The 23,630-nt window shown below is 36.9% G+C and overlaps 1 protein-coding gene and 1 long non-coding RNA gene across 16 annotated transcripts in view; one reads left to right on the forward strand and one right to left on the reverse strand.

Moving 5' to 3' along the window:
* PKP4 (plakophilin 4) overlaps positions 1 to 23,630 on the reverse strand; it is a 244,100-nt gene that overhangs the window by 120,277 nt on the left and 100,193 nt on the right. The gene's annotated exons all lie outside the window — the stretch shown is intronic.
* LOC131503656 (uncharacterized) lies at positions 5,428 to 11,518 on the forward strand. Its single transcript, XR_009257509.1, has 4 exons — positions 5,428 to 5,699; positions 8,768 to 8,871; positions 8,979 to 9,108; positions 11,388 to 11,518. It is a non-coding gene; the product is annotated as an uncharacterized LOC131503656 (long non-coding RNA).

Here is a 23,630-nt window from a genome sequence, read left to right on the forward strand (position 1 = left end):
GGTCTCATTTTCTATTCCTGAAGGTTATATTTAGAACTGTAATAGATTTTACTGCTTCAAAACTTTCTTCCCAAATCAAATAAAGCCCTGGAATGTAATAAGAATTAAAGAGCCAGATGCCGGTATATATGGGAACTTACTAATTATGACAAAGGTAGAATTTCATTCAATGAGAAAAAAACTCCTGGTATAATTAATGAAAACGAAGTGAGATTAGTATCTCAAGCCACACACACATCCACACACACACACACGTTCTATAATCAATGTAGAAAGAAACCCCAAATATGTGAAAGGATGAACTAAGAGAATATGTCTATAACCTTAGGATGACAGAGACATCCCTAAGATAAGAAATCCCGAAATTGTAAGGGATAAGACAGCCATATGTAACTACATAAAAACAAACGTTCATCTGCCAAAAGATATGCAAAGTCAAATGACCAGAAAAGCGAAATATTTGTAACATAATAGACATTTAAAATCTCATATAAACCAATTTTACAAAAACATAGTAAAATGAGCAAAGAGTATCAAACAAAACAAGTGGTCAAAGATCAAATATAAATGCTAATTAAAATATCAGAAAAAATTGCTCAATTTCATTTGTAGGGAGAAAGAAAATCAAGTAACGATGAGATGCCATTTTCATCGTATTAGCCAACATTTTAACAGTGGTAACATCCAGGTCTGGGGAGGAGCCAGCAAAGGAGGAGCATACTATTCACATTAGTGTCATTTGTTGTAACCCTTTTGGAAAACAACCTGTTAACATCGATTAAAATTAAAAATAAATATTCCCTATGACCTCACAATTCCACTTTTGGATACCTATTCTACAGAAATAAAAGCAACCATATATATGAAATATTAAGTGCAGCATTGTTAGAAAGAATCTGAATGTTGATCTACATAGTGGTATTTTAACAAACTATAGAATCTCCACACTACATGTAATAACTACTATTAAAAGGAATAGTTATTAAAAGGAATAAGCTGAACCTTTATCTGCTGCCTCAAAACGGCTATCTATGATTAAGGGAAAACACCATTTGGAGAGCTGAGTAAAACACAATAAAATAATAAGATAAAAAACCCTGAGTTTGAACATGGAGAAAACTGATAGAAATGTAGGTCAATAAGATTGGTTACTTCAGGAGGTAGGATTCAGAAAAAGGACTGAGATACTATTTACATTTTTATCTAATCTCTTTATATTGTTTCACTTTTTACAACTAGCATATGACTTCTTTAATTACAATCTAATTCAGAAAATTAAAGAAAAGAATAAGAGGGCTAAAGAAATGAAGTATTATTTGAACACTACCAGGACAGATCCTGCTTAAGAAACAATCCAATTCCTGGAAAATGGTATTCTGATTGAGAGGAGAAGAGAGATTTTTACTTTTCTTAAGCTATTAAAGTAGTTTAAGGGGTTCAGTAATAGTCCAGTGATCTACAGAGGCCCCTAACCATGAGGAAGAGGACTTACCAGATTGCACAGTACGCAGCAATGGGAAGGCTGTGGAGGAAAGGTGCTTTGAGAATGTGTATTGGTGCAAACTCCTGGACAGCAATTTAACAACAATAAACAATGTGCCTACCCATTGGCCCACCAGTTCAGAGGCTGCGACTCTGGATATACTTGGGAAGGTACACAAAACTGACCAAATAAAACTGGAAATAATCCAACATCCATCAACGAGGGACTGATTCAACATATTACATACAACTATGTAATAGGACTGCACGCAGTCACTACAGAGGACTGAAGTAAATCCACATGCATTAATGTGGAATCATTTCCAAGAAAGGAAAGCAGAGCCAGGCAGTTGTTTTTAAAAACAACTGGAGTATGCAAAAATATTTTTCTTGACATATACTCAAGAAACTTAATTTGGGGGAAAGTTTTAACAGTTTGGGAAAAAGAATTCTCCATTTGTAGGATGGCTTACTTTTATACTCTTTATACATATAGATATATTTATATATATACTTTATATATACTTACATATATATATATGAACACACTTTTTTGTATTTTTATATACTTTTGATGAATTTCTTTTAACTTGCACTTTCATTTCTGTTACTAATTTTACAGATGAAATAGAATAAGAGTTGTTTATTCATGTAAAAACCACACAAAGTTTTTTGCTAATTTTTACAATTAGTTAAATGTTCCAATTTTGGCTTACTAAAGAAGACAATGTTTTAAGAATTAGTTTTCACGAAGGGCATGAAATACATGACAACAGTAATAACTATCTTACTTGAAAACACATGCTATATAATGAATTACTGATCTAATGGATTCCACTGTGTGCATTTCTCTTGAAACTCCTGAGGACTCTTTAAGAAAGAATTGGTACCTTTAGAAAGGTGCATCTCAGCTTGATCTATGGTTAATTTTCTTCCATAAACTGCTAACAAGTAAGGAAGAAAAGAGCAACTGATGCCCAGTATAACCAAAAAATCAAATTTATACAATCTTTCTTAAAAATCCTATACATCAACATACTTTGTGGAAACAAAACACAAAAGAGGATGCTACACTTAACTTTAAATTTTAAATAATTTTAGGGCCAAATCACTTAGGTACTGCTACCAAATGGTAAATTTTTCATTTGATAAACTAAAACTATTAGTTTGAAAGGGTAGTCATTTTATTATATTACATAATTGATAGGTATTCTAAGTAGAAATGTTTTTTAAATGATAGCTGATTGTTTATATTAAATAGTTTTTTATTGTGATAAAATATACATAATGTAAAATTTACCATTTTAACAATTTCAAAGTGTGGGGTCCAGTGGCATTAAGTACATTCACAATGCAGTGTAACCATCACCCCCATCCATATCCTGAACTTTATCCTCCCAAACTGAAACTGTGCCCATTAAATAATAATTCCTAATTCTTCCCTTCAACCAGCCCCTGACAACCACCATTTTATTTTCTGTCCCCATGAATTTGACCACTCTAGGTATCTCACATAAGTGGAATCGTACATTATCTGTTCTTTTGTGACTGACTTACTTCATTTAACACAATGTTTTCAAAGTTCATCTATGTTGTGGCAGGTGTCACAATTTCTTTTCTATTTAAGGTTGAATAATGTTCTATCATATGTATATACCACCTTTTGTTTATACATTCATCATTATACAATACATACATACACATGGACTGCTTCTATACATTTTTAAAAACCCAAAATTCTATATAAAACTTAGGCCAAATTCTGCAACCAACCTCCACAAAATTCAGTAGTGAAAGGCTTTATCTACAAGGATAAAACTAGTATTATGACCTTTCTTTCTGTAATTTCAAAGACTGACTTGGCTAAATATTCATTCATTCATATTCATTCATTCGAGTGCCTACTATGTGCCAGGCACTGTGGTGGGCAGAAAGGAAGTGAGAAAGAAGGGAGAAGAGGGAAGAAGAAAAAGAGACAGAGAGAATATGAGTGCATGAACTTCACAATTGCCCCCCCCCCCCAGAGGTCTTTGTGGGGGTCACAGGACCAGAGCAGACAAAATCTGACATCAAGTTTCTGTTCATGACAGTGAGAAACTGGATTAAAATATTCAAGCTGAAATGTCAAAATACACACGTACTTTAAGATGCCAAATAAAATTAAGTACCTAGAAAGCTAGTGAACATGAAAAGCTGTGTGGTGCTGATGAGACCACGTGGTTTGGCATCCACTTCCTGGTTGTCTGGTACAAGAAGGCAAACACCATCTGCCTCACTAGCTGTTGGGACCATCAAAAGACCTAAGGTGTATGAAAGCCTTAATGAATTTTCATGTTCCATAAAAAACCTCTAATCGCAGATTTTGGTTCCAAAATCCTAGAGCAGGAGTTGGCCAACTTTTTCTATGAAGGTCCTGACAGTAATATTTTAGGCTTTGTGGACAACACGCTAGGTCTCTGTCACAATTAGCCACCTCAATCCTGGTAGTATGACAGAAGCCATAGAAAGTAACATAAAATGAGTGTGGTTGTTTTTCTTTATGAACACCAAAATTTGAATTTCATCTCATTTTCTGATGTCATGAAAACAGTCTTCTGATTGTTTTTTATACAACTAAAAATGTAAAAAGAAAAAAACCAGGCCATAAAAAACAAAACAAAAAACAAAAACAAAAACAGGTAGAGGGCCAGATTTGGCCTATGCACAAAAGTTTGCTAACCTAGGCCCAACAGTTTAAAAGCTCATAAGCTTCTTTAAAGGCATATGATTTGAGAAACAAAGATGGAAGGATTATAGGATTTGGGGTCCAATCTAGATCTGAGTCTAGGCTCTACCACTTACTAGCTGTATAATATTGGACAAGTCACTTTAACATTTATAAACCCTAGTTTAATCATCTGTTAAATGGGAACAATACCCATATCACATAGGAGTTAGTGTTCATATATGAACAAGATGCTGAGTGCTGTGTAAACTGTCAAGCTGTTTTTAAAGAACTAGGCATTATAAGGTAAAAATATACATTGAAAAATGTACCATATTCTCTTCTGAGGTTTATTTGCCAAAAATTTGGGAATATATTTTCAATTCCTAAGTAGAAGAAAAAATGAAGTAATTTGGAGTATAGACAGATGTCTTGGATTCCATCTTCACTAAGCTATTAGCATCGTACGGTGTTGTTATACCACTCAGTTAATAATTTATCTTTCATCGTCTGATCATATTGTGTTCTCAACAGCTCTGCTTTGTCATTTTGTGTTCTCCCCTCTTAATCTTCATTTAAGAGGATCCAATTTTATATACAAAATCACAAGAGAACACTGGCTGAAGCACCTCTCATAATAAATGACTGAGCTATCATATGCTCTACTTTCTATTTCTTAAATTTCAGAGCAATCAATCTCAGCAACGTTAGGGACTCTCATGACTCTCACAAAATTAAAATGCGTAATTTCTTTATATGGCCAGCTTGAAGATATCAAAACATCAATGCCAATGAACAGTATGGGGGAGGAGGCGCCTGGGTGGCTCCATTGGTTGAGCATCCAAATCTTGATTTCGGCTCATTTCATGATCTTGTAGTTGTGGGATTGAGCCCTGGATCAGATTCTCTCTCTCCCTTTCTCTCTGCCCCTCCCTCACTCTCTCTCTTTCTTAAAACAAACAAACACTAAAAAACAAAAACAAAACAGTATGGGGATAGTGGGTAAATATATTAAGTTGTTCTTTAATATTCAGAGACTGAGCTAAGGCACAAAGTCTTGATTCGTATCTTTCATCATCTTACTCCATTAAGAAATTCCTTAATTAGACTTACTGTGGTGATCATTTTGCCAAATATATATAAGACTCATTATGTTGCACACCTGAAACTAATGTTATGGCAGTTAAATTTCAAATTAAAAAAATTTTTCTTATGTCTTTTATGAAAATACTTGAAAACAAACAAACAAACAAAAAAACCAAAAAACCAAAAAAACCTAACCTGTTTTCCTCTTGTTTTCTGAGGATAATTTGGCCAGTAATTTTCATGCCAAAAACTCATACCTCTAGTTGAGAGACATGAAAAGATCAAGCTTGATTCTGTAACTGTCTTCTCTCCTTCTAAGAGCAGGAAGTTGATGTGGCAAGATGCTTCCTCTGACCCGAATGCTTGGTGTAAATGATCAGCAGACAATCAGGTTAGCCAGTGCTCCTGTCCAGGGCCTGAGGTTCAGGTAAGCAGAGGCCAGCATGCTGGTCTGCACCCCCCTCGGGTGCCATCCTTAGGTCCTTGGACCTTGCCTGCCTGCACGTATATGAGCGGGGGAGGAGATTGGGTCCCACTGGACAGAAGGGATAATATGGTTTGCTACAGGATGAATAAAAGGGCTGTGGAGAGGATCACCACAGGCAGGCTATGGCTATTCCTCACCTTGAAGCTACACCTAAATCATCAATTTAAATCAACATTTGTGACATTTATCTTTTAAAATAAAATAAAGTATGTACAATTAAAATGAAACATTATAATAATATTGGGTAATGAATGTAAAGCATAGAAAAGAGTAGGCAAAAATACATGATTTGGCAAATCAACGTTTTCTCTATAGTACACATCAAGTTGCTTTAGAACAGAACATACTTCACTGAATGGATTTAACTTAAGAATAGTGACATTTTCATTACAAAGGCTGCAGGGCAGAAGACTGTAGTCCCAGCAGGCTTGCAACTCTGGGACAGTATACAGAATGGCTTGGATGTTTTCTGGCTCCCTATCCCATCTCATTCACGTGACTAAAATTTTTATGACAGAATTATATAAAATTTTAACCATTCTCTTGTATTTCTTCCTGTTTTTAATAAGACTATATCTGGCACAGATTCGTTTAAGAATTTATAATGACACTAGTATTACTGGCTATTATTTGTTAGGTATTTACTATGAGTTACATACTGTCCTAATGCTTTCTCTACAATCATCCCCAATGAATGATTTCTATGCGTTAAGCACCTGTTAATTTTTATAACCACCCCATGAGGTATATATTATTATACTCATTTTTGAGATGTGGGTCATAAGAGTCGAAGGTCACACAGCTGGTAGATGGCAGAGAAGGGATAGGAAGTTAACTAGTGTGACTCCAGAGTCGGTTCTCTCTATATCACTGTCTTTCAGCCTCACACCATGACCTACAGAGTGTGGCAATGAAACAGATTTCAAGGTGGAGAGAGGAAGATAATAATCTCTGAAAAACAACACAAGCCTAAGTAATCCATCAAAGGTCTCACTGCCCAGCTTGTTACGTAGTGTGATGATCTCCTTCAATTTAATAACTGCCACTCATAAGCTCTATTTTGGCATTACCTAAATAAGAAGGCACTACTAAATAGTACCCTGATGATCTCAAACAAGGAACAGTTTCTAAAGTTCCAGGGAAACAGCTGCAGATGGAGAAAATCTAGTTTGCAGTTTTCAGAGATGCAGTTTTCAGAGTTTTCTTCTCTATGGTTCCCATCTGATGATACACACAGTGCCTTCTATGACATCCAGTTCACTTTAACAGTAAGACAGTAATGCCTTCATTGTATCTTAACTCTTGGGATCATAAATAAAAACTCCTAAGTGCAAGCAGAAAAAGAAGGAAGAGCCACATTGCTTCATTTATCTATCTGGATTTCCCCATTCTGAATTTGCTGTGAGGATTTTGTTATTTAGCTCATTATTGTCAATATATCTGATTGAGAAAGAAGCTAAACAAGTCCCAGGTGAGAATGCACCATAGCAACAGGCTTGCCGTGAATTCTTTGGGGAGCAGAATTTCACACAAGTATTTGATTGCCTATTCACACTCTTGATTACAACACACCGAGCTGTTAAACTAAACTGTATGTCATTAGTGTATTGAAGGAACTTTAAAAAATAAACTACCCTGTGTGAAGATATTTTTCACACATACATTCACACTGATATGTGTTTAATTGCACGTAGCCCATTTCTCTTTTATTCGGAAAACAAGAGACATCTTTAAACTATTTCAGAAGTTGCCAATGTCACTGTGTAGTAATGTGATAAATAAGGCATTACCTTTTATCACAGGTAAATATTGAATTCAGATTCTGGTTCATAAATATTTGTTTAATCCTTCATTGTTATTATGACAGAATATAAATGTACTACCCTTTGAATTTAATCAGGAGTATTAAAGTACCTTGAGTTAGGTAAACAGCGGCCAAAATAACTATAGAAAAAAACGATCTGACATTAAAACCACCTCAGTCTCATAGATTTTGCTTAGCCTCTGGCTCAGCTGGGACAATACACTGATAACAAAAAAGAGGCTGCAGAGAAAAAAAAAAGGAGTTTATATCTATGTATCACCACAGAATGTCAGCCACCCTACAAATCATGTCATGATCAAAAGTAAGACCAGGTGAAGATACAGATGGCATGGGCAAAATCCATCATAACCATCAGAAAATCAACTCAAAGCAAAAGTCCAGATGAGTGTCAATTATTTCCATCCATCTTCACGTCCAAACAGAACACACTTAACTTTCTCCACAGTTGGTTGTAAAGGCGCTGGAGACCGAGTATAACATTTTACAAATATTCAAATCAAAAGACTGAAGAGCATTCATTATTTTTACACAACCAATTCTGTTATTTATGCTACTAGAGACACCCAATGGTGTGAATATAATCCAAATTATTTACATTTGGTTTTGTAATGCATGGTATAATGTTTTGGTGGCAGACTTGCCTTTCGAATTACATTTTGCTTTATTAAAATCAGTTTACATGTCCTTAATACACACCTGCTGTATGGGAAAGGTGGTGTCGCAGAAGCCTGCTGGGCAGGAGGACAGCTGGCTCACAATTTCAAATACTCCAGACAAGCTCCAGAGAAAAGAGCTGGCCAAACAATTTCAAACCTTTATTACTTTATAAGCACTCAGAGTTTACATAAGATTAGTATAAACTACTTGTTTCTTTTCTTCCATTTTTGATGTTGTACTTGACTTTTGTCTTAGAAGACTGGGAAGTACCTTAAACACCTAGAGCACAATTAGAAATTATCACTTCACTAAACATGCAGTCATATTTAATATTAGACATGGTTTTTAATGAGACAATTTCCTTAGAATCTATTTATGTAATTAGAATATTCAAGACTATTTCACGTAAGATAAATACTAAACCACAATACAATGGAAACATGCGATGAAGCAAGTATTATGTAGTGGACACCTGTTGATTTGCCACTTGGCTTTTTTTTTTTTTTAATGTTTATTTATATTTTAGAGAGAGAGAGACAGTGCGAGAGCAGGGGAGGAGCAGAAGAAAGAGAGGGAGACACAGAATCCAAAGCAGGCTCCAGGCTCTGAGCTGTCAGCAGAAAGCCCAAGGTGAGGTTTGAACCCACAAACCCTGAGATCATGACCTGAGCCAAAGTTAGGCGCTCAACCAACAGAGCCACCCAGGTGCCCCAGCATCTTTTTCACCTTTCTTCTAGATACGGCATTCTGGTTTTCCTACCTTCCCTATTCTTGGACTATGTGAGTTTGGTATATTAAGAGTAGTGTTGGTCAAGGCAAGACCAAAGCACAGGAGCTTCTAATGAAGATGAAGAATTATTTTTGGAGGTGAGTGGTATTTTTTTGGTATTTTTGGACAGTGGTTTTTGGTCTAAGAATACAATGTTTAAAGGAATAGGACACTCAAGATAAGGATGCCAAAGGACTGCTCTACCAGAGATTTGATGGGCTATCTGGAGGGATACTGAAATCACCTAGAGACACATGGCAGAGGTGAGCTGGAGAAGTGACTATGAACTGAGAGTTGAGTCTTCAGTGAATGAAACTGAATAACCAAAAGGCTGTTGAATGATAGTAATAAGAAGGAAACGGTGATACAACCAGTCATGGAAGTCTCAAAGGAGCAGGGTGCACATATGTAAATGATTTGAGATGGAGGAGAATAATGAATGGTCTTACTTCCTGAGCTTGAGCAACCCAGAGGTTAAGAGAATAATCAGATGTCCCTAGAGTGAGTTTTAAGGCATATGGAGTCCCCTCAAAGGACATCCAGACTGCTATAAATGGCAAGACGTGGGGAAGGAAAGATATGAGGATGTGACTGAGGATGTGTTGAGAATGTGGGGTGAGTGGTTTCCACAGGAGTTCCAGAGAACACAGAAGAGTTTGGGAGAAGCATGAGGAGGATGGGGGCTAGACTGGGCAAGAGAATAAACAGAAAGAGGAAGATGGAAGACTGGCAGCTAACAGGATAACCAGATAGGAGTAGACTTCTGGTGATGAAAGAAAGAAAGACAATGTGAGGTGTGAGAGATGAAGTCCTTAATGTCTCTGGAAGTAGAGAGCAGGAACTTGCGGACTGTTCCTAGGAGAAAGGGAGGTAGACAGCTGAGTACAGATGTCTTGTTGAGCTTCAGGTGCAGGTATGATAGGTGCTCCAGGGTTTAGAAGGTCTTAGGCCTCAGGAGGTGACTTGGCAGTCACCTGTCCCATGGTATGATAGATCTCATACACAGTGTGCAGGTAGTCACAGCCTGAGTTAAGGGGGGTCCTGATCCACAGCGTGATTAGGTAATGTGTGCGGATTACTGGACTTTGTAGCCGAAAGAAAACCTTACTCTTAATATTCTTAGAAGGCAACCCCAGCCAACAACTCCTTTCTGTTTCCAAGTCTTGCTTACTGTCCCCAGACACTATCCTGCAGAGACTACCAAATATTATCACAATTAGAAGGAAGTGAAAAAAATCAAGGCAGGAAGAGCCGAAGGAAGAGTATTCCAGGCAGAGGGAAGGACAAGTACAAAGGCCATGAAATGTGCCTGGCATGGGTTCATTGAGGAAACTTCATCTGAAGCAGTGACTGATAAAGAGAGGTGAAACCGTGGATCTGATCATAGAGGTCTTCAGAGGCCCTTGTAAAGACATTTGGCATCTACTCTGAGAATGGGAAGTCACTGCAAGATTTGGGTAGAAGGATGACCAAACTTGATTTCCCCTTTAACAGCATCCCTCTGTTGAGACTAAACTAGACCAGATGGGAAAGGGTAAAAACAGGAGAACCAGCCAGAAGGCTTCCGCAAGTCTGGGCTGAAATTTGATGGGGGTGACGTGTGGACTATGGAGTAGCTGGACAATGCAGATAGGGAGTAGCTGGATTCTGGAGAGATTTTGGTGATAGAAGCCCATGAGTCTTCTAGTTCAAGAAACTATCCTACCTAGCATAGAGGCAGCAGTGGGAAACATGAGGAAAAGAATATTCGTTCCTGTTTTAGCTTCACTGCCACCTCTTTGAAAAAGGCCTTATCTGAACATCCATTTAAAGTAAGTCCCCCTAGATATTTTCCTGTGATATCCACTCTTTTCATTTACAGCACTTCTCAAAATCAATTCACATATATAAAGTCCTTTGAGTTTATGTGTTTAATGTGTGCTTTCCCCTATCAGATTCTAATTCCAACATGATCAAAAACTCTGAAAAGAGAAGTGGGAAGGGGGCCATCATTAAATTAGATAACAGGATAGATTCTAACGATTAGAATGGCTGAACCTGTGATACAAGTACATATAAGCTTCACAAGGGTAGGGAGACATGCATTTAAATTTTTTCTTCACCACTGTATTTTTTCCAGTACTCATTCTACTAATCATACATTGAAAGAATGAATGCATCACTCTTTGTCAGTATATTTTTTAACCTCAAACTATTGCCTAACATTGTTATTTAACTACAATCATTTTAGGTCTTAATAACTAAAGTCCACATCTGATTAAAAAAGCTAAGATAATTTCAATGTCTTTTAAAGCTCTTCTTTTGTCTTTTATATCTGAAAAACTCATAAGATAAATATAAATCAAGGTAACATTTTTAAAAATTATCTCTACCCAAGATAGAGGAAGAACAACAGAAGAATTCCTTCAAAAATGAATGAAGATCATCAGATAAAGCAATATATATGTATCAAAACCAAGCATATTTTAAAAAATCAAAAGAGCAAAGAAAAAACGTTTTTTTTTTTTTTTTACAAAAAGGAAAAAATATCTAACAGTACAATCAAGTATTTCCTTAAAATGTTTGATGACTCCTAGTAATAACCTGGGAGAAAACAAATTGAAATGGAAAATAAAGCAAACATTTCTTGAGGGCTAAATGTAAAAGGGTCACCATATTAGTCTCTTCTGTCTGCTCTAACAAATTGCCATAAACTTGATGCCTTACAACAACAAAATTTTATTATCTCAGAGTTCTAAAGGCCAGAATTTATTTATTTTTTATTTATTTATTTATTTTTATTTATTTATTTTATTTTTTTTTATTTTTTAATATATGAAATTTACTGTCAAATTGGTTTCCATACAACACCCAGTGCTCATCCCAAAAGGTGCCCTCCTCAATACCCATCACCCACTCTGCCCTCCCTCCCACCCCCCATCAACCCTCAGTTTGTTCTCAGTTTTTAACAGTCTCTTAATGCTTTGGCTCTCTCCCACTCTAACCTCTTTTTTTTTTTTTTTCCTTCCCCTCCCCCATGGGTTTCTGTTACGTTTCTCAGGATCCACATAAGAGTGAAACCATATGGTATCTGTCTTTCTCTGTATTAAAGGCCAGAATTTAAAGATCAGTTTCGGTAGGCCAAAATCAAGGTGTCCACAGGGCCATGCTACCTGTGGAATCTCCAGAGGAGAATCCTTTCCTTGCCTCTTATAGCTTCTGGTTGCTGCAACATTCCTTGGTTTGAGGCTCCATCACTCCAATATCTGCCTCCACCTTCATAATGCCTTTTCTCTGTGTTAACTCCCCCTCCGCCTTTCTTTTACAAGGACACTTGTGATGGCATTTAGACCTCACCTGGATAATCCAGAACAATTTCCCCATCTCAATATCTTTAATCACATGTGTAAAGACATTTTCCAAATAAAGTAACCTTGACAGGTCCAAGAATAAGGACCCGGATATCTTCAGAGGCAGGGTTGGGGGTGGGGCAAGAGACGGGACATGGCATTATTATGCCTACCATAGTCCATCTGGCCAAAGATTTTTGTCTGTCTCATGTGCAGAATAGGTGGACCCCATCCCAACCCATGATAGAATCAACCACAAAAGCCAAATCTCATGATGTAAACCTCATCTGCTTAAAAGTCCCAAATCTCATGATCTAAACATCTATATCAGGTATGGGTGAGATTCTGGATATGATCCATCCTGGAGCACAATTCCTCTCCATCTGTTGATCTGTGAAACTAGAAGGCATGTTATCTGCTTCCAAAATAAGACGGTGAAGCAGGCATAGGATAACATTTATGACATCCCCAACTCCACAAGGGAGAAAATGGAAGCCACGCAGCCCAAGTAATTTCAAAGTCCTGTGGAGCAAAATTTCAAGGCCTGGAAGTAAAACTCCAGGAGTCCCTGGAGTCATTTTTTTCCTTTTTCTTAAAGGGTAGTACATATTAGATCCTGAGTAGTTTTATAAGGCTGTTTTCTGCCTATAGAATTTTGGAGGTCCAACAGCCTTCTTATATTTCATCCCTTTCAGTCCCTTTCAGTGTCCCTTTCAGTCAAGTTGGCATTGTTTCTGATTTAATATTCCCAAAAACCATGTGTATCCCTTGTGTATTCATGCCATTAAAGAAGACGGTCCTCCACAGATCTTTCCTGGAAAATCCCATCTGCATTCCTGTTTCCTGTTGAGATGGTTGAGGGGATCCATGAGTCACATACCTAATTGTGTCAGCACTAAAGATTGTCCAGTTACACCTTTGGCCTACTCTCCAGAGCACACTTTCCTAACAATAAATTTCCTAATTTTAGTGTCTTTTGCAATCTGGATAGAGTGGAAATTTTCCAAATCAAGTTATAGCTCATTTTTGCTTGAAAGTTTTCCCCTCAGTTTATATCTTTCAGCTCACATTTTATTACTATGAATAAACAAGGCTGCACAAGCAAGAACACAAGCAAGAACAAGCGAGGCTGCACCTTCAGCATTTTGGTTGGAAATCTGTTTAGCTAAATAGTCAAGTTCAATGCTTACCTGCTTTCTATAGAACTGTGGTAGACAATTCAGTTTCTCCCACTATATATATAACAAGGATCACTTTTCCCCTGGTTTCCAACTACATCTTCCTAATTTCCTTCTGAGCTATCACTAGAAGTACCTTTAAAGTCCATCTTTCTACCAAAAGTATGTTTAAGGCCTTTTCTACTCTGTTCCTCAAAAATTTTCCAGGTTCTACCTACTGTCCGGTTCCAAAGTCACTTCTAATTTTTAGGTATTTGTTACATCAGCATCCCACCCACCAAATCCTATGCCTGCTATAATAAATCACCACAAATCTGGTGAATTGTAATGATGGAAATTTATATTCTCACAGTTCCGGAGACCAGAAACTTGAAATGAGTGTCACTTGGCTGAAATCAGGTGGTAAGTTGGGATATACTCATTCCAGAAGTTGAAAGGAAGAATCTGGTCACTGCCTCTTACAGCTTCTGATGGCTAGTGGCATACTGGGCTTTTGGTCACATCACTGGAATTTCTGTCTCCACCTTCACATTGCATTCTCCTCTGTATATGTGTCAAATGACCCTCTGCTTCTCTCTTACATGGACAGTTGTGAAGGCATTTGCAGTTGACCTGGATAATCCAGGATAATCTCCTACCTTCAAGGCTCTTAATTACATCCATAAAGACCTCTTTTCCAAATAAAGTAACATTTACAGGCTATAGGTATTAGGACCTCATATCTTTGGGGAGGGAAGCATATTTTGCCCACTACAATCACAGTATAGAGGCACAGCATATTAATTTACTACAAGTCTATCATGTCTAGAAACAAGTGTTAAAATTGAATTTGGCTCTCTAAAAGTGACCATTTGTTATTAATATTGCAATAAAAAGCTGCAGAAATTACTTTTCCAAGGCTATTATGTTGATGTGCAATACTTATTCTGATTTTTTCATATACAGATAAGTGTAATTAACTATACAAACAATTTTTAAATGAAGTCAATAGTACAGCTAAATAGAGTAAGCAATGGTAAATTAGCAAATACAAATAGTTGCAAAGATTTAAAAAAACCTGCAGAAAGTCAAAAGATTTTAGGATCAGATATCACTTTATTTTAGGAAACTACTCTTTAGGAAAATACTTTTTTCCCTTAGGGGTGGGTAAATAAGTGGCTGACCTCTCTCTTTAAAACTGAGTTCTAGGGGCGCCTGGGTGGCGCAGTCGGTTAAGCGTCCGACTTCAGCCAGGTCACGATCTCGCGGTCCGTGAGTTCGAGCCCCGCGTCAGGCTCTGGGCTGATGGCTCGGAGCCTGGAGCCTGTTTCCGATTCTGTGTCTCCCTCTCTCTCTGCCCCTCCCCCGTTCATGCTCTGTCTCTCTCTGTCCCAAAAATAAATTAAAAAACGTTGAAAAAAAAAAAAAATTTAAAACTGAGTTCTATCTAGGTTATACCTTCATTCTTTTGGATAAAGAAGGGCCAAGGGTGATCACATACCAGATGGGAGAACACTGGCTGAGATGGTTTTGGTAGAGCAGCAGGCAGCTATTTTTGCCAATTTGATCAATTATCCCAGAAATGGCTTCGCAGCCAAGAAACTAGCTCCCTAACTGTATTTGCTGCTATAGGAAGGAAGGGAAGATTTACAGAAGCACTAGTAGTGCTAAACAAATTAATGCCTTTTCTCTAACCTAGAAGCTAATAGTTTGGGATTTTCCATCTAGAGCTGTTAACTGCCAAATAAAAATGGTGTCCTTATTAATAGTTTAAATTGCTTTGGTAAAGTTGACCCAAGGGCCACAGGCCTAGTGCAAATTCGAACACTAAGAAAGGAGATTGTTCTTTTCCATTTAAGCCTAGCAGGCAAACCAGAGTTACATTAGAGAATGACCATTAATACTTAATAGTGAAAAGAATAACGATCAACAAATACTTGGATTTGTAAAATATTATTCTAAAAAAGTGATTTGTGCAAGACACTGAGTATACAGTTGTATTTTTTATGTAAAAGAGCATAAAAAAGCAGCAAAGCAACCTAATCTATTTTCTGTTATTCAAAAACCAGATTGCTTAGCCCACGAGTTCCCTGGTAGAGCACGCCATTTGTTTCCCAAAAGTTTATAAGCTTTCTCTTTTAGTATTTATTTTGCAAACCTAAACTAACAAAATAACAATAAATATTGATTACCTAAAATGTAAATGCCCAGTCCTGTATAAACTTAAAAATTCACAAAAAAAGCTGTAGAACTTTAGCGATAAGAGCAGTTTCAAACACTGTTTTTCACTGGAACAGAGTGCCAGAAATTCTCCATTGGGTCTGAGGAGGCAGACTCATGGAGTCTGTCAAATTGGAAAGGTCTTATGCTGAAAAGATCTCAAGCTGCCACCCTTGCAGACTGTGAAGCCACAGGGAAAGACTAGAGATCACCCTAGTAGAGTCACAGCTGCAGTGACAAGTGACTGCTGGGTCACAGTGTGTTTGTTCAGACTATAGCCACCTTTTGGAAAACCATCTACAGAACATCTGCTTGGGGGTGATGGCAATGTTCTGTATTTTGATTATGGTTATATAGCTGTATGCATTTGTCAAAACTCATAGAACTACTCACTGAAAGTGTGCATTTTATTGCATGTAAATTACACCTTGATAAACTTTCCTCAAAACCATTAACACACAGCTTTCTATTTTCTTTTTATTAAGGTATGACATTTTAACCTACAGATGCATTTCTTATGTTTCTGCCAGTAAATACTGCTGTAGATTCACTCACTAATCCACCTTGATGCATATTATGTTTTAGGAATCATTTGTCCTCATTAATACATTGTCCAACTTAACTTCTCCTGGGCAATAGAATAATTTTTTCCTGAGAGATCTATAAATGTAACTTTGGAGCAAAGCCACAGAAAGGGCTGCCAGAGAGTAGGGTTTGGGTCCTCTAAGTGTCCCCAACCCTTCTGGTGTTTTCTCCTCCAAGATGCTGGAAAGATACTAATTACCATTAGCTACACCGCACTGAGGTAAAATATCATTCACATTAGGTTGAATCATTTTAGAACCCTTTTAAAAGATCACAATCATATATATTAGGCACACTCATAAATATTTTTCACAACTTAGATGTTTTGTTTCTATAAATTCATACAATTTTTTAAATAAGGGAAATTTTATCAAAGCTACTATATCTTCAATAAAATCATTGTAATTAAATCAAGAAAACTTTTTAATCTTAAATTTCGTTAATAAATGCAAAGATGGGCACTGGAATATTAATGACTCTTTCTGAACTGGTTAACATGAAAGATGAAAGTACTGGGCTATGTAGTTAAACCACTCTGCCTTTTCCCTCTGCTTAGTAATACATTAAGGAGAAAAAAAAAGTTGTCTGTTTCCGATTCCAAATTTGTCTGTGTAAAATGAGTTTCCTAAGAGGTTAAAAGACGTTCATCTACCCGTAAAAAGCTAAAAGGTCTCTGAGCTAGTCTCTGGTGATTATGTCAAAATCTTGTATGTAGGCCACTCAGAGGGGAGAGGACACTGGCCTTCACCCTTATAGGAACTGAGAGCTAACAGATGGGGACTGCAGAATCTCACACTGAGCACTGGACCAATGAAAGCACTGATGTTTGCACAGTAAGTTAGTTCATCAAGGAAATGGATCAAGTGTTGGTGATGAATAATATATCCTGGGGGACATGGAGGTCTTAGAGCAATATAGGAGTACTGCCAATTAGCTTTACCAAATCCTATAGAAGTCTGTATGGCTATCTGTGGACGGTGTTCCTTCCAAGAACCCCATCTGGGAACCAAAAATGTAACTGTTCAAAACTTTTAAACAGGTATTGGTACAGAGAGGCAAACACCTAGCTAGATAAGATCAAAGGTATCTGTATGCTTGCAAGGCACAAAAATACACTAGAATGTTGAAATATTCTGGCATATAGCATAGTCTGAAGAGAAACTAAGGCTCTTGCTTTATCATGGAAATCATGGTCCAGAGACATTAGTTAGGATATTTTATGCACAGAAAAGACCAGAGGGAAGAAAATTAGACCTAAATCTTAGCTTATTCAAATTCATCTATGTATGTTAAACTAAGGAGGAGGGGGAAAGGGGGAGAAGGCAGATACTGATTTGCTTCATTGTTTAGATGGTCTGTGCCAGGTTTTTCTATTGTTAAGATACTTATTTTCCCTTTGTAATTAATAGTATCTTGCAGGGAGATACCTTGAGACTACATAAACAGATCATGTAAATAATACTGTTTCTCATGCTAACCCACCAGTTTTAGCAGCCACTGACAATCCTTGCCTGAAACAATTACTACTTTGGTGACTGCCAACTGTGCCAACCCCCCCCCCCCACCCCCATTCTATCATTTTAGGATTAGTTTTACACAAGCAGATACACTGGATGATTCTGAAGAAGACGGTCTATCAAACACACGTCAAGAAATCTGGATCTGGTTTTGACTACCTGGAAGTAAGGCTGCCACAGGAAGGCTGGACTAACACCATTAAGACCCTCTCCCAGAAGGAAACAGTCCCCTCTGGCAAAATACCAGGTCTGGGATGTTTTAAGTACCAATTGATTACAAACATTTCATAGGAAAATTGTAGGTAAATGAATGGAGTTGGGGTGAGGCTAATTTTCTTCTCTCTCCAAGGACACACATATGTTCAGTTACAAGAGGTGTGTAGGTAGAATAAAATGATGCTTTCCTTGGATTAACCACATTTGTTGACCCAAACAAGGCCACAAAACCAAATATGTGAACTCTTCAGAAAAGGCAAAGATGAGCCGATGAATTCTTAGGGTAACAAAAAATAAAAAGTATGAAATCTAGAGGACTTCAACCAAAGCACTCATCCCTTACAGGGATGTAGGTACAGGGCCACTAAGAATTTTCCCCCAAACTGAAAAATACCGCAATAAAATTTTAAAGGATTAAACACCAAAATACACTGACTCAGGTTTATTTTTCACACATGAAATAAAACATGATCCTTCCCTCCGAAAGTACCCCTCTGGTAACACTGAAAACTTAACATTTATGGAGTTGTATAACCTAAAGCAATTTCTTCAGCATTAACACAGAGAAGCCAAATATAAATATTAAATTTTTCCACAGGGTTAAAGTTTTACTTATCCACCAATTCTGTTTCTTCCTAAGTAAATATGAACAGTTATATCTGTTTCAATCTTAAAATACTCCTGAAGCATAAGATGCTATTTCCATAATCTTGGCCCTCAAACAGATGAGTCAGGCTTGATTTTATTAAATCTACTAACACAGACTTCCTTACGTTATTTCAATAAAATCGTTTCCTATATAAAGTACTCCACAGTTAATCGTCTGAATCCCTCTCTACCATCAAAAGACTTTATCTGTAATTCCAGCCATGGCAGATTACATTGCACACATTCCTCCCCAATAGAAAAATAAATGTGAGGATGAACAAATCTAAAACAAAAATTTTATATCCAATAGCTTCACCCAGTCTCTCCTAGACTTGAACTCTGGCCCTGGAGTCTTGCTGGCTGAACTCCAGGGAACTCTGTTCTTCTATTCCCAGCCTATTATGTCACATTGTTTCTATCTTTCACTCAGGCATTTACTCAAAAACATTTATTGGGTGCCTATTACCAAGCTGCATGGGGAGGTAAAAAAAAAAAAAAAAAAAAAAAATCTACCAAAGGATCTGTGCTTTACTGAAGCTGTCTAGTTTAAGTGAAGCCATATGGGATTTAAAAAGACATTAATATTCTTTACCTGTAAAGCCAACTCTGTTGAGATATAACTTACATACAATAAAACACACCCATTTTAAAGGTATAGTTTGATAGATTTTATTAACTGTACACACCAATGAACCACACCTCAAATCATATTTAATTCCATCGCCCTCCAAACACTGTCTTAACTCCTTTGCAGTACTTCTTCCCCACCTGCTCATTGGCAACCATGATTTGCTGTCATTATAGATGAATTTCATCTGTTCTAAAATTTTATGTAAATGAAATAATAGCAGTAAGCCCTCTTAGGTCTGACGTCTTTAACAGCATATTTTGGAGACATTATCCATGTTGTATAAGGAATTTTTTTGTTGTTGCTGAGCAGTATGTCCGTAAGATACTTTATCAACAATCAAAATTTTATTTAAAAATTTTTTAATGTTTATTCATTTTTGAAAGACAGAGAGAGAGCATAAGCAGGGGTGGGGAGGAGAGAAGCGGGGGTGGGGGTGGGGGTGGGGAGGGGAGACACAGAATCCGAAGCAGGCTCTATGAGCTGTCAGCATAAAGCCTGATGTGGGGCTCCAACCCACGAACTGCGAGACCATGACCTGAGCTGAAGTCAGATGCTTAACCAACTGAGCCATCCAGGTGCCCCAACAATTAAAATTTTAATATGGAGGTACTATAAATAATGGTGCTATGAACATTCATATATAAATTTCCGTGTGGACATATTTCATTCCTGGGTTGTACCCAGAAGAATTACTGGGTCATATGAGAAGCAGACTGGTTAATTTTAGAAGAAACTGCCAAGCTGCTTTCCAACATGGTTGTATCCACAATACACCTGCACAAGCAAATAAAGTATAATATCCACCTTAGGCACAGGTCATGCAAAAATAAGTGATAGACCAAATTTGGCTGACCCCCATTCTGGAGTTTATACATATAAAATCATCCTTTCTGTGAAAAAAGTCTTACTTTCGCCTTCATATCTGTGTGCCTCTTATTTCTTTTTCTTGCCTTATAACACTGGCTAAAATCTTAAAAGGTAAAGTCGTTAGTATTTTATCACTAAGTTTATGAGCTTTAGGTTTTCCATAGATACACATTAACTTAGTTTGCTGAAAGACTTCAATATAATTGGAAGTTTCATTTTATCACATGCTTTTTCTTTAAGTTAATAACATGGGTTTTTCCATCTTTCTATTAATGTGTTGAATTACATTGCTTAATTTTCAAATCCTAAGCCAAGCTTGCATTCTTGGGATAAACCACACTTAGTTATAATGAATTAATTTTTTACATATTGTTGGATTAGACTTTGTATGTAATTTTTTGCATATTGCTGGATTAGACTTTGTAAGGTCAAAGTTTCACTCTTTGCAGATGACATGATACTCTATATGGAAAACCCTGAAGATTGCACCAAAAACTGCTAGAATTGATTCATGAATTCAGCAAACTGGCAGGATATAAAATCAATGCACAGAAATCAGTTGCATTCCTATATACCAACAACGAAGCAGCAGAAAGAGAAATCAAGGAATTGATCCCATTTACAATTGCCCCCAAAACCATAAAATACCTAGGAATAAATCTAACCAAAGAGGTGAAAAATCTATACACTGAAAACTATAGAAAGCTTATGAAAGAAATTGAAGACGACATAAAAAATTGGAAAAAGATTCCATGCTCCTGCATAGAAAGAACAAATATTGTTAAAATGTCGATACTACCCAAAGCAATCTAAATATTCAATGCAATCCCTATCAAAGTAACACCAGCATTCTTCACAGAGCTAGAACAAATGATCCTAAAATTTGTATGGAACCAGAAAAGACCCCGAATAGCCAAAGCAATCTTGAAAAAGAAAACCAAAGCAGGAAGCATTACAATCCCGGACTTCAAGCTATACTACAAAGACACAAGAACAGACACTCAGATCAATGGAACAGAATAGAGAACCCAGAAATGAACCCACAAACGTATGGCCAACTAATCTTTGACAAAGCAGGAAAGAATATCCAATGGAATAAAGACAGTCTCTTCAGCAAGTGGTGCTGGAAAAACCGGACAGTGACATGCAGAAGAATGAACCTGGACCACTTTCTTACACCATACACAAAATTAAATTCAAAATGGATGAAAGACCTGAATGTAAGACAGGAAGCCATCAAAATCCTCGAGGAGAAAGCAGGCAAAAACCTCTCTGATCTTGGCCACAGAAACTTCTTACTCAACACGTCTCCAGAGGCAAGGGAAACAAAAGCAAAAATGAACGACTGAGATCTCATCAAAATAAAAACTTCTGCACAGCGAAGGAAATAATCAGCAAAACTAAAAGGCAACTGACAGAATAGGAGAAGATATTTGCAAAGGACATATCAGATAAAGGGTTATTATCCAAAATCTATAAAGAACTTATCAACTGAACACCCCAAAATCAAATAATCTTGTGAAGAAATGGGCAAAAGACATGAATAGACACTTCTCCAAAGAAGACATCCAGATGGCCAAAACATGAAAAAATGCTCAACATCACTCATCATCGGGGAAATACAAATCAAAGCCACAATGAGATACCACCTTACACCTGTCAGAATGGCTAACATTAACAACTCAGGCAAAAACAGATGTTGGCGACGATGCGGAGAAAGAGGATCTCTTTTGCATTGTTGGTGGCAATGCAAGCTGGTGCAGCCACTCTGGAAAACAGCATGGAGGTTCCTCAAAAAACTAAAAATAGAACTACCCTATGACCCATCAATTGCACTACTAGGCATTTATCCACGGGATACAGGTGTGCTGTTTTGAAGGAACATATGTACCCCCATGTTTATAGCAGCAGTATCAACAATAACCAAAGTTTGGAAAGAGCCCAAATGTCCATTGATGGATGAATAAAGAAGATGTGGTGTATATATATATGTGTACACACACACAATGGAGTATTACTCGGCAATCAAAAAGAATGAAATCTTGCCATTTGCAACTACGTGGATGGAACTAGAGGGTATTATGCTAAGCGAAATTAGACAGTCAGAGAAAGACAAATATCATATGATTTCACTCATATGAGGACTTTGAGGGACAAAACAGATAAACATAAGGGATGGGAAGCAAAAATAATATAAAAACAGGGAGGGGGACAAAAACATAAGAGACTCTTAAATATGGAGAACAAACAGAGGGTTACTGTAGGGGGTTGTGGGAGGGGGGATGGGCTAAATGGGTAAGGGGCATTAAGGAATCTAGTCCTGAAATCATTGTTGCACTATATGCTAACTAATTTGGATGTAAATTAAAAAAAATTAAATTAAAAAAAAAAGAGTAAAACCAGTAGGAATAATCCAGTATGTACCTCAACCAAAACATGATTTTAAGTTAAAATACTGTGAAAGGTATTACATATAAACCTTGATTGATCATGTGAGAAACTATATGTAAGAAAAATTGAGTCCTGGGAATTACATGAAGAAAGCAATCATAATTCTTGCATTTATCTAGAGATTTTACCTTCAAAGAATTTTTATAAACATTAATTAAACCATACAATGTATTTGTGAAATTTCATTAACAGTTTAGAGGCACAACTATAGCACCAGGTTTGAACCAAACATGACACACACACACGCACACACGTATATATATTTATATATGTGTATGTATAAGTGAATATATATCTAATATATTCATACATCAATATGAATATATTAAAACTTTCATATATTAATATTCATACATTAGATAAAATATATTTTACAGAAACGAACAGCTATAAAATACATGTAAATAGCTATATAAATATATCTATATATGAATAGCTACAGTTGTTCATGGATATGATAAAAAACTATTCCAAGTGTTTTTAAATAAGTATGAAGACTACAAACTGAATACAGGTATTATTAGAAAAATAATTTGCATTTGCTTAGACCCCATAATAGTTGTGTTGTTACTATTAAAAGCATTTGAAGTCATGAGATTCTATCAATGCTCTGCAAGAGGTAACAACAGCTTACACATTACCCTCCATCAGTTTACAACTTAAAAGAACACTTACCCATACCTTACATTTTAAGCTCTTCTCCACCTCCCTTTCTTTGAACAAACAATAGGAAACATTGCTGCTGGTAGGACTGTAGGAAGAGCAAAAAGGACAAAGCTGTGGAAGCAGGAAAAGGAAACAGCTGTTAAAGTAAGGGAAGACAGAGGGAGAGTGAGGAGGCCCAGGCATCTGGTGAGGAAGCCAAGCCTTCGCAAAGAGAAGACTTCCTCCAGAGGAAACAAAGCCGATCGGAAGTAATTCTCAACTGTCTTGTGCCCTGTGGCTCCCATATAAATGTGGAAACTAGACCTTCCCTCTTTCATACTCTGAACTAAAGAC

The sequence above is a fragment of the Neofelis nebulosa genome, chromosome 2 (genome assembly GCF_028018385.1).
Source record: "Neofelis nebulosa isolate mNeoNeb1 chromosome 2, mNeoNeb1.pri, whole genome shotgun sequence".
Lineage (NCBI taxonomy): Eukaryota > Metazoa > Chordata > Mammalia > Carnivora > Felidae > Neofelis > Neofelis nebulosa.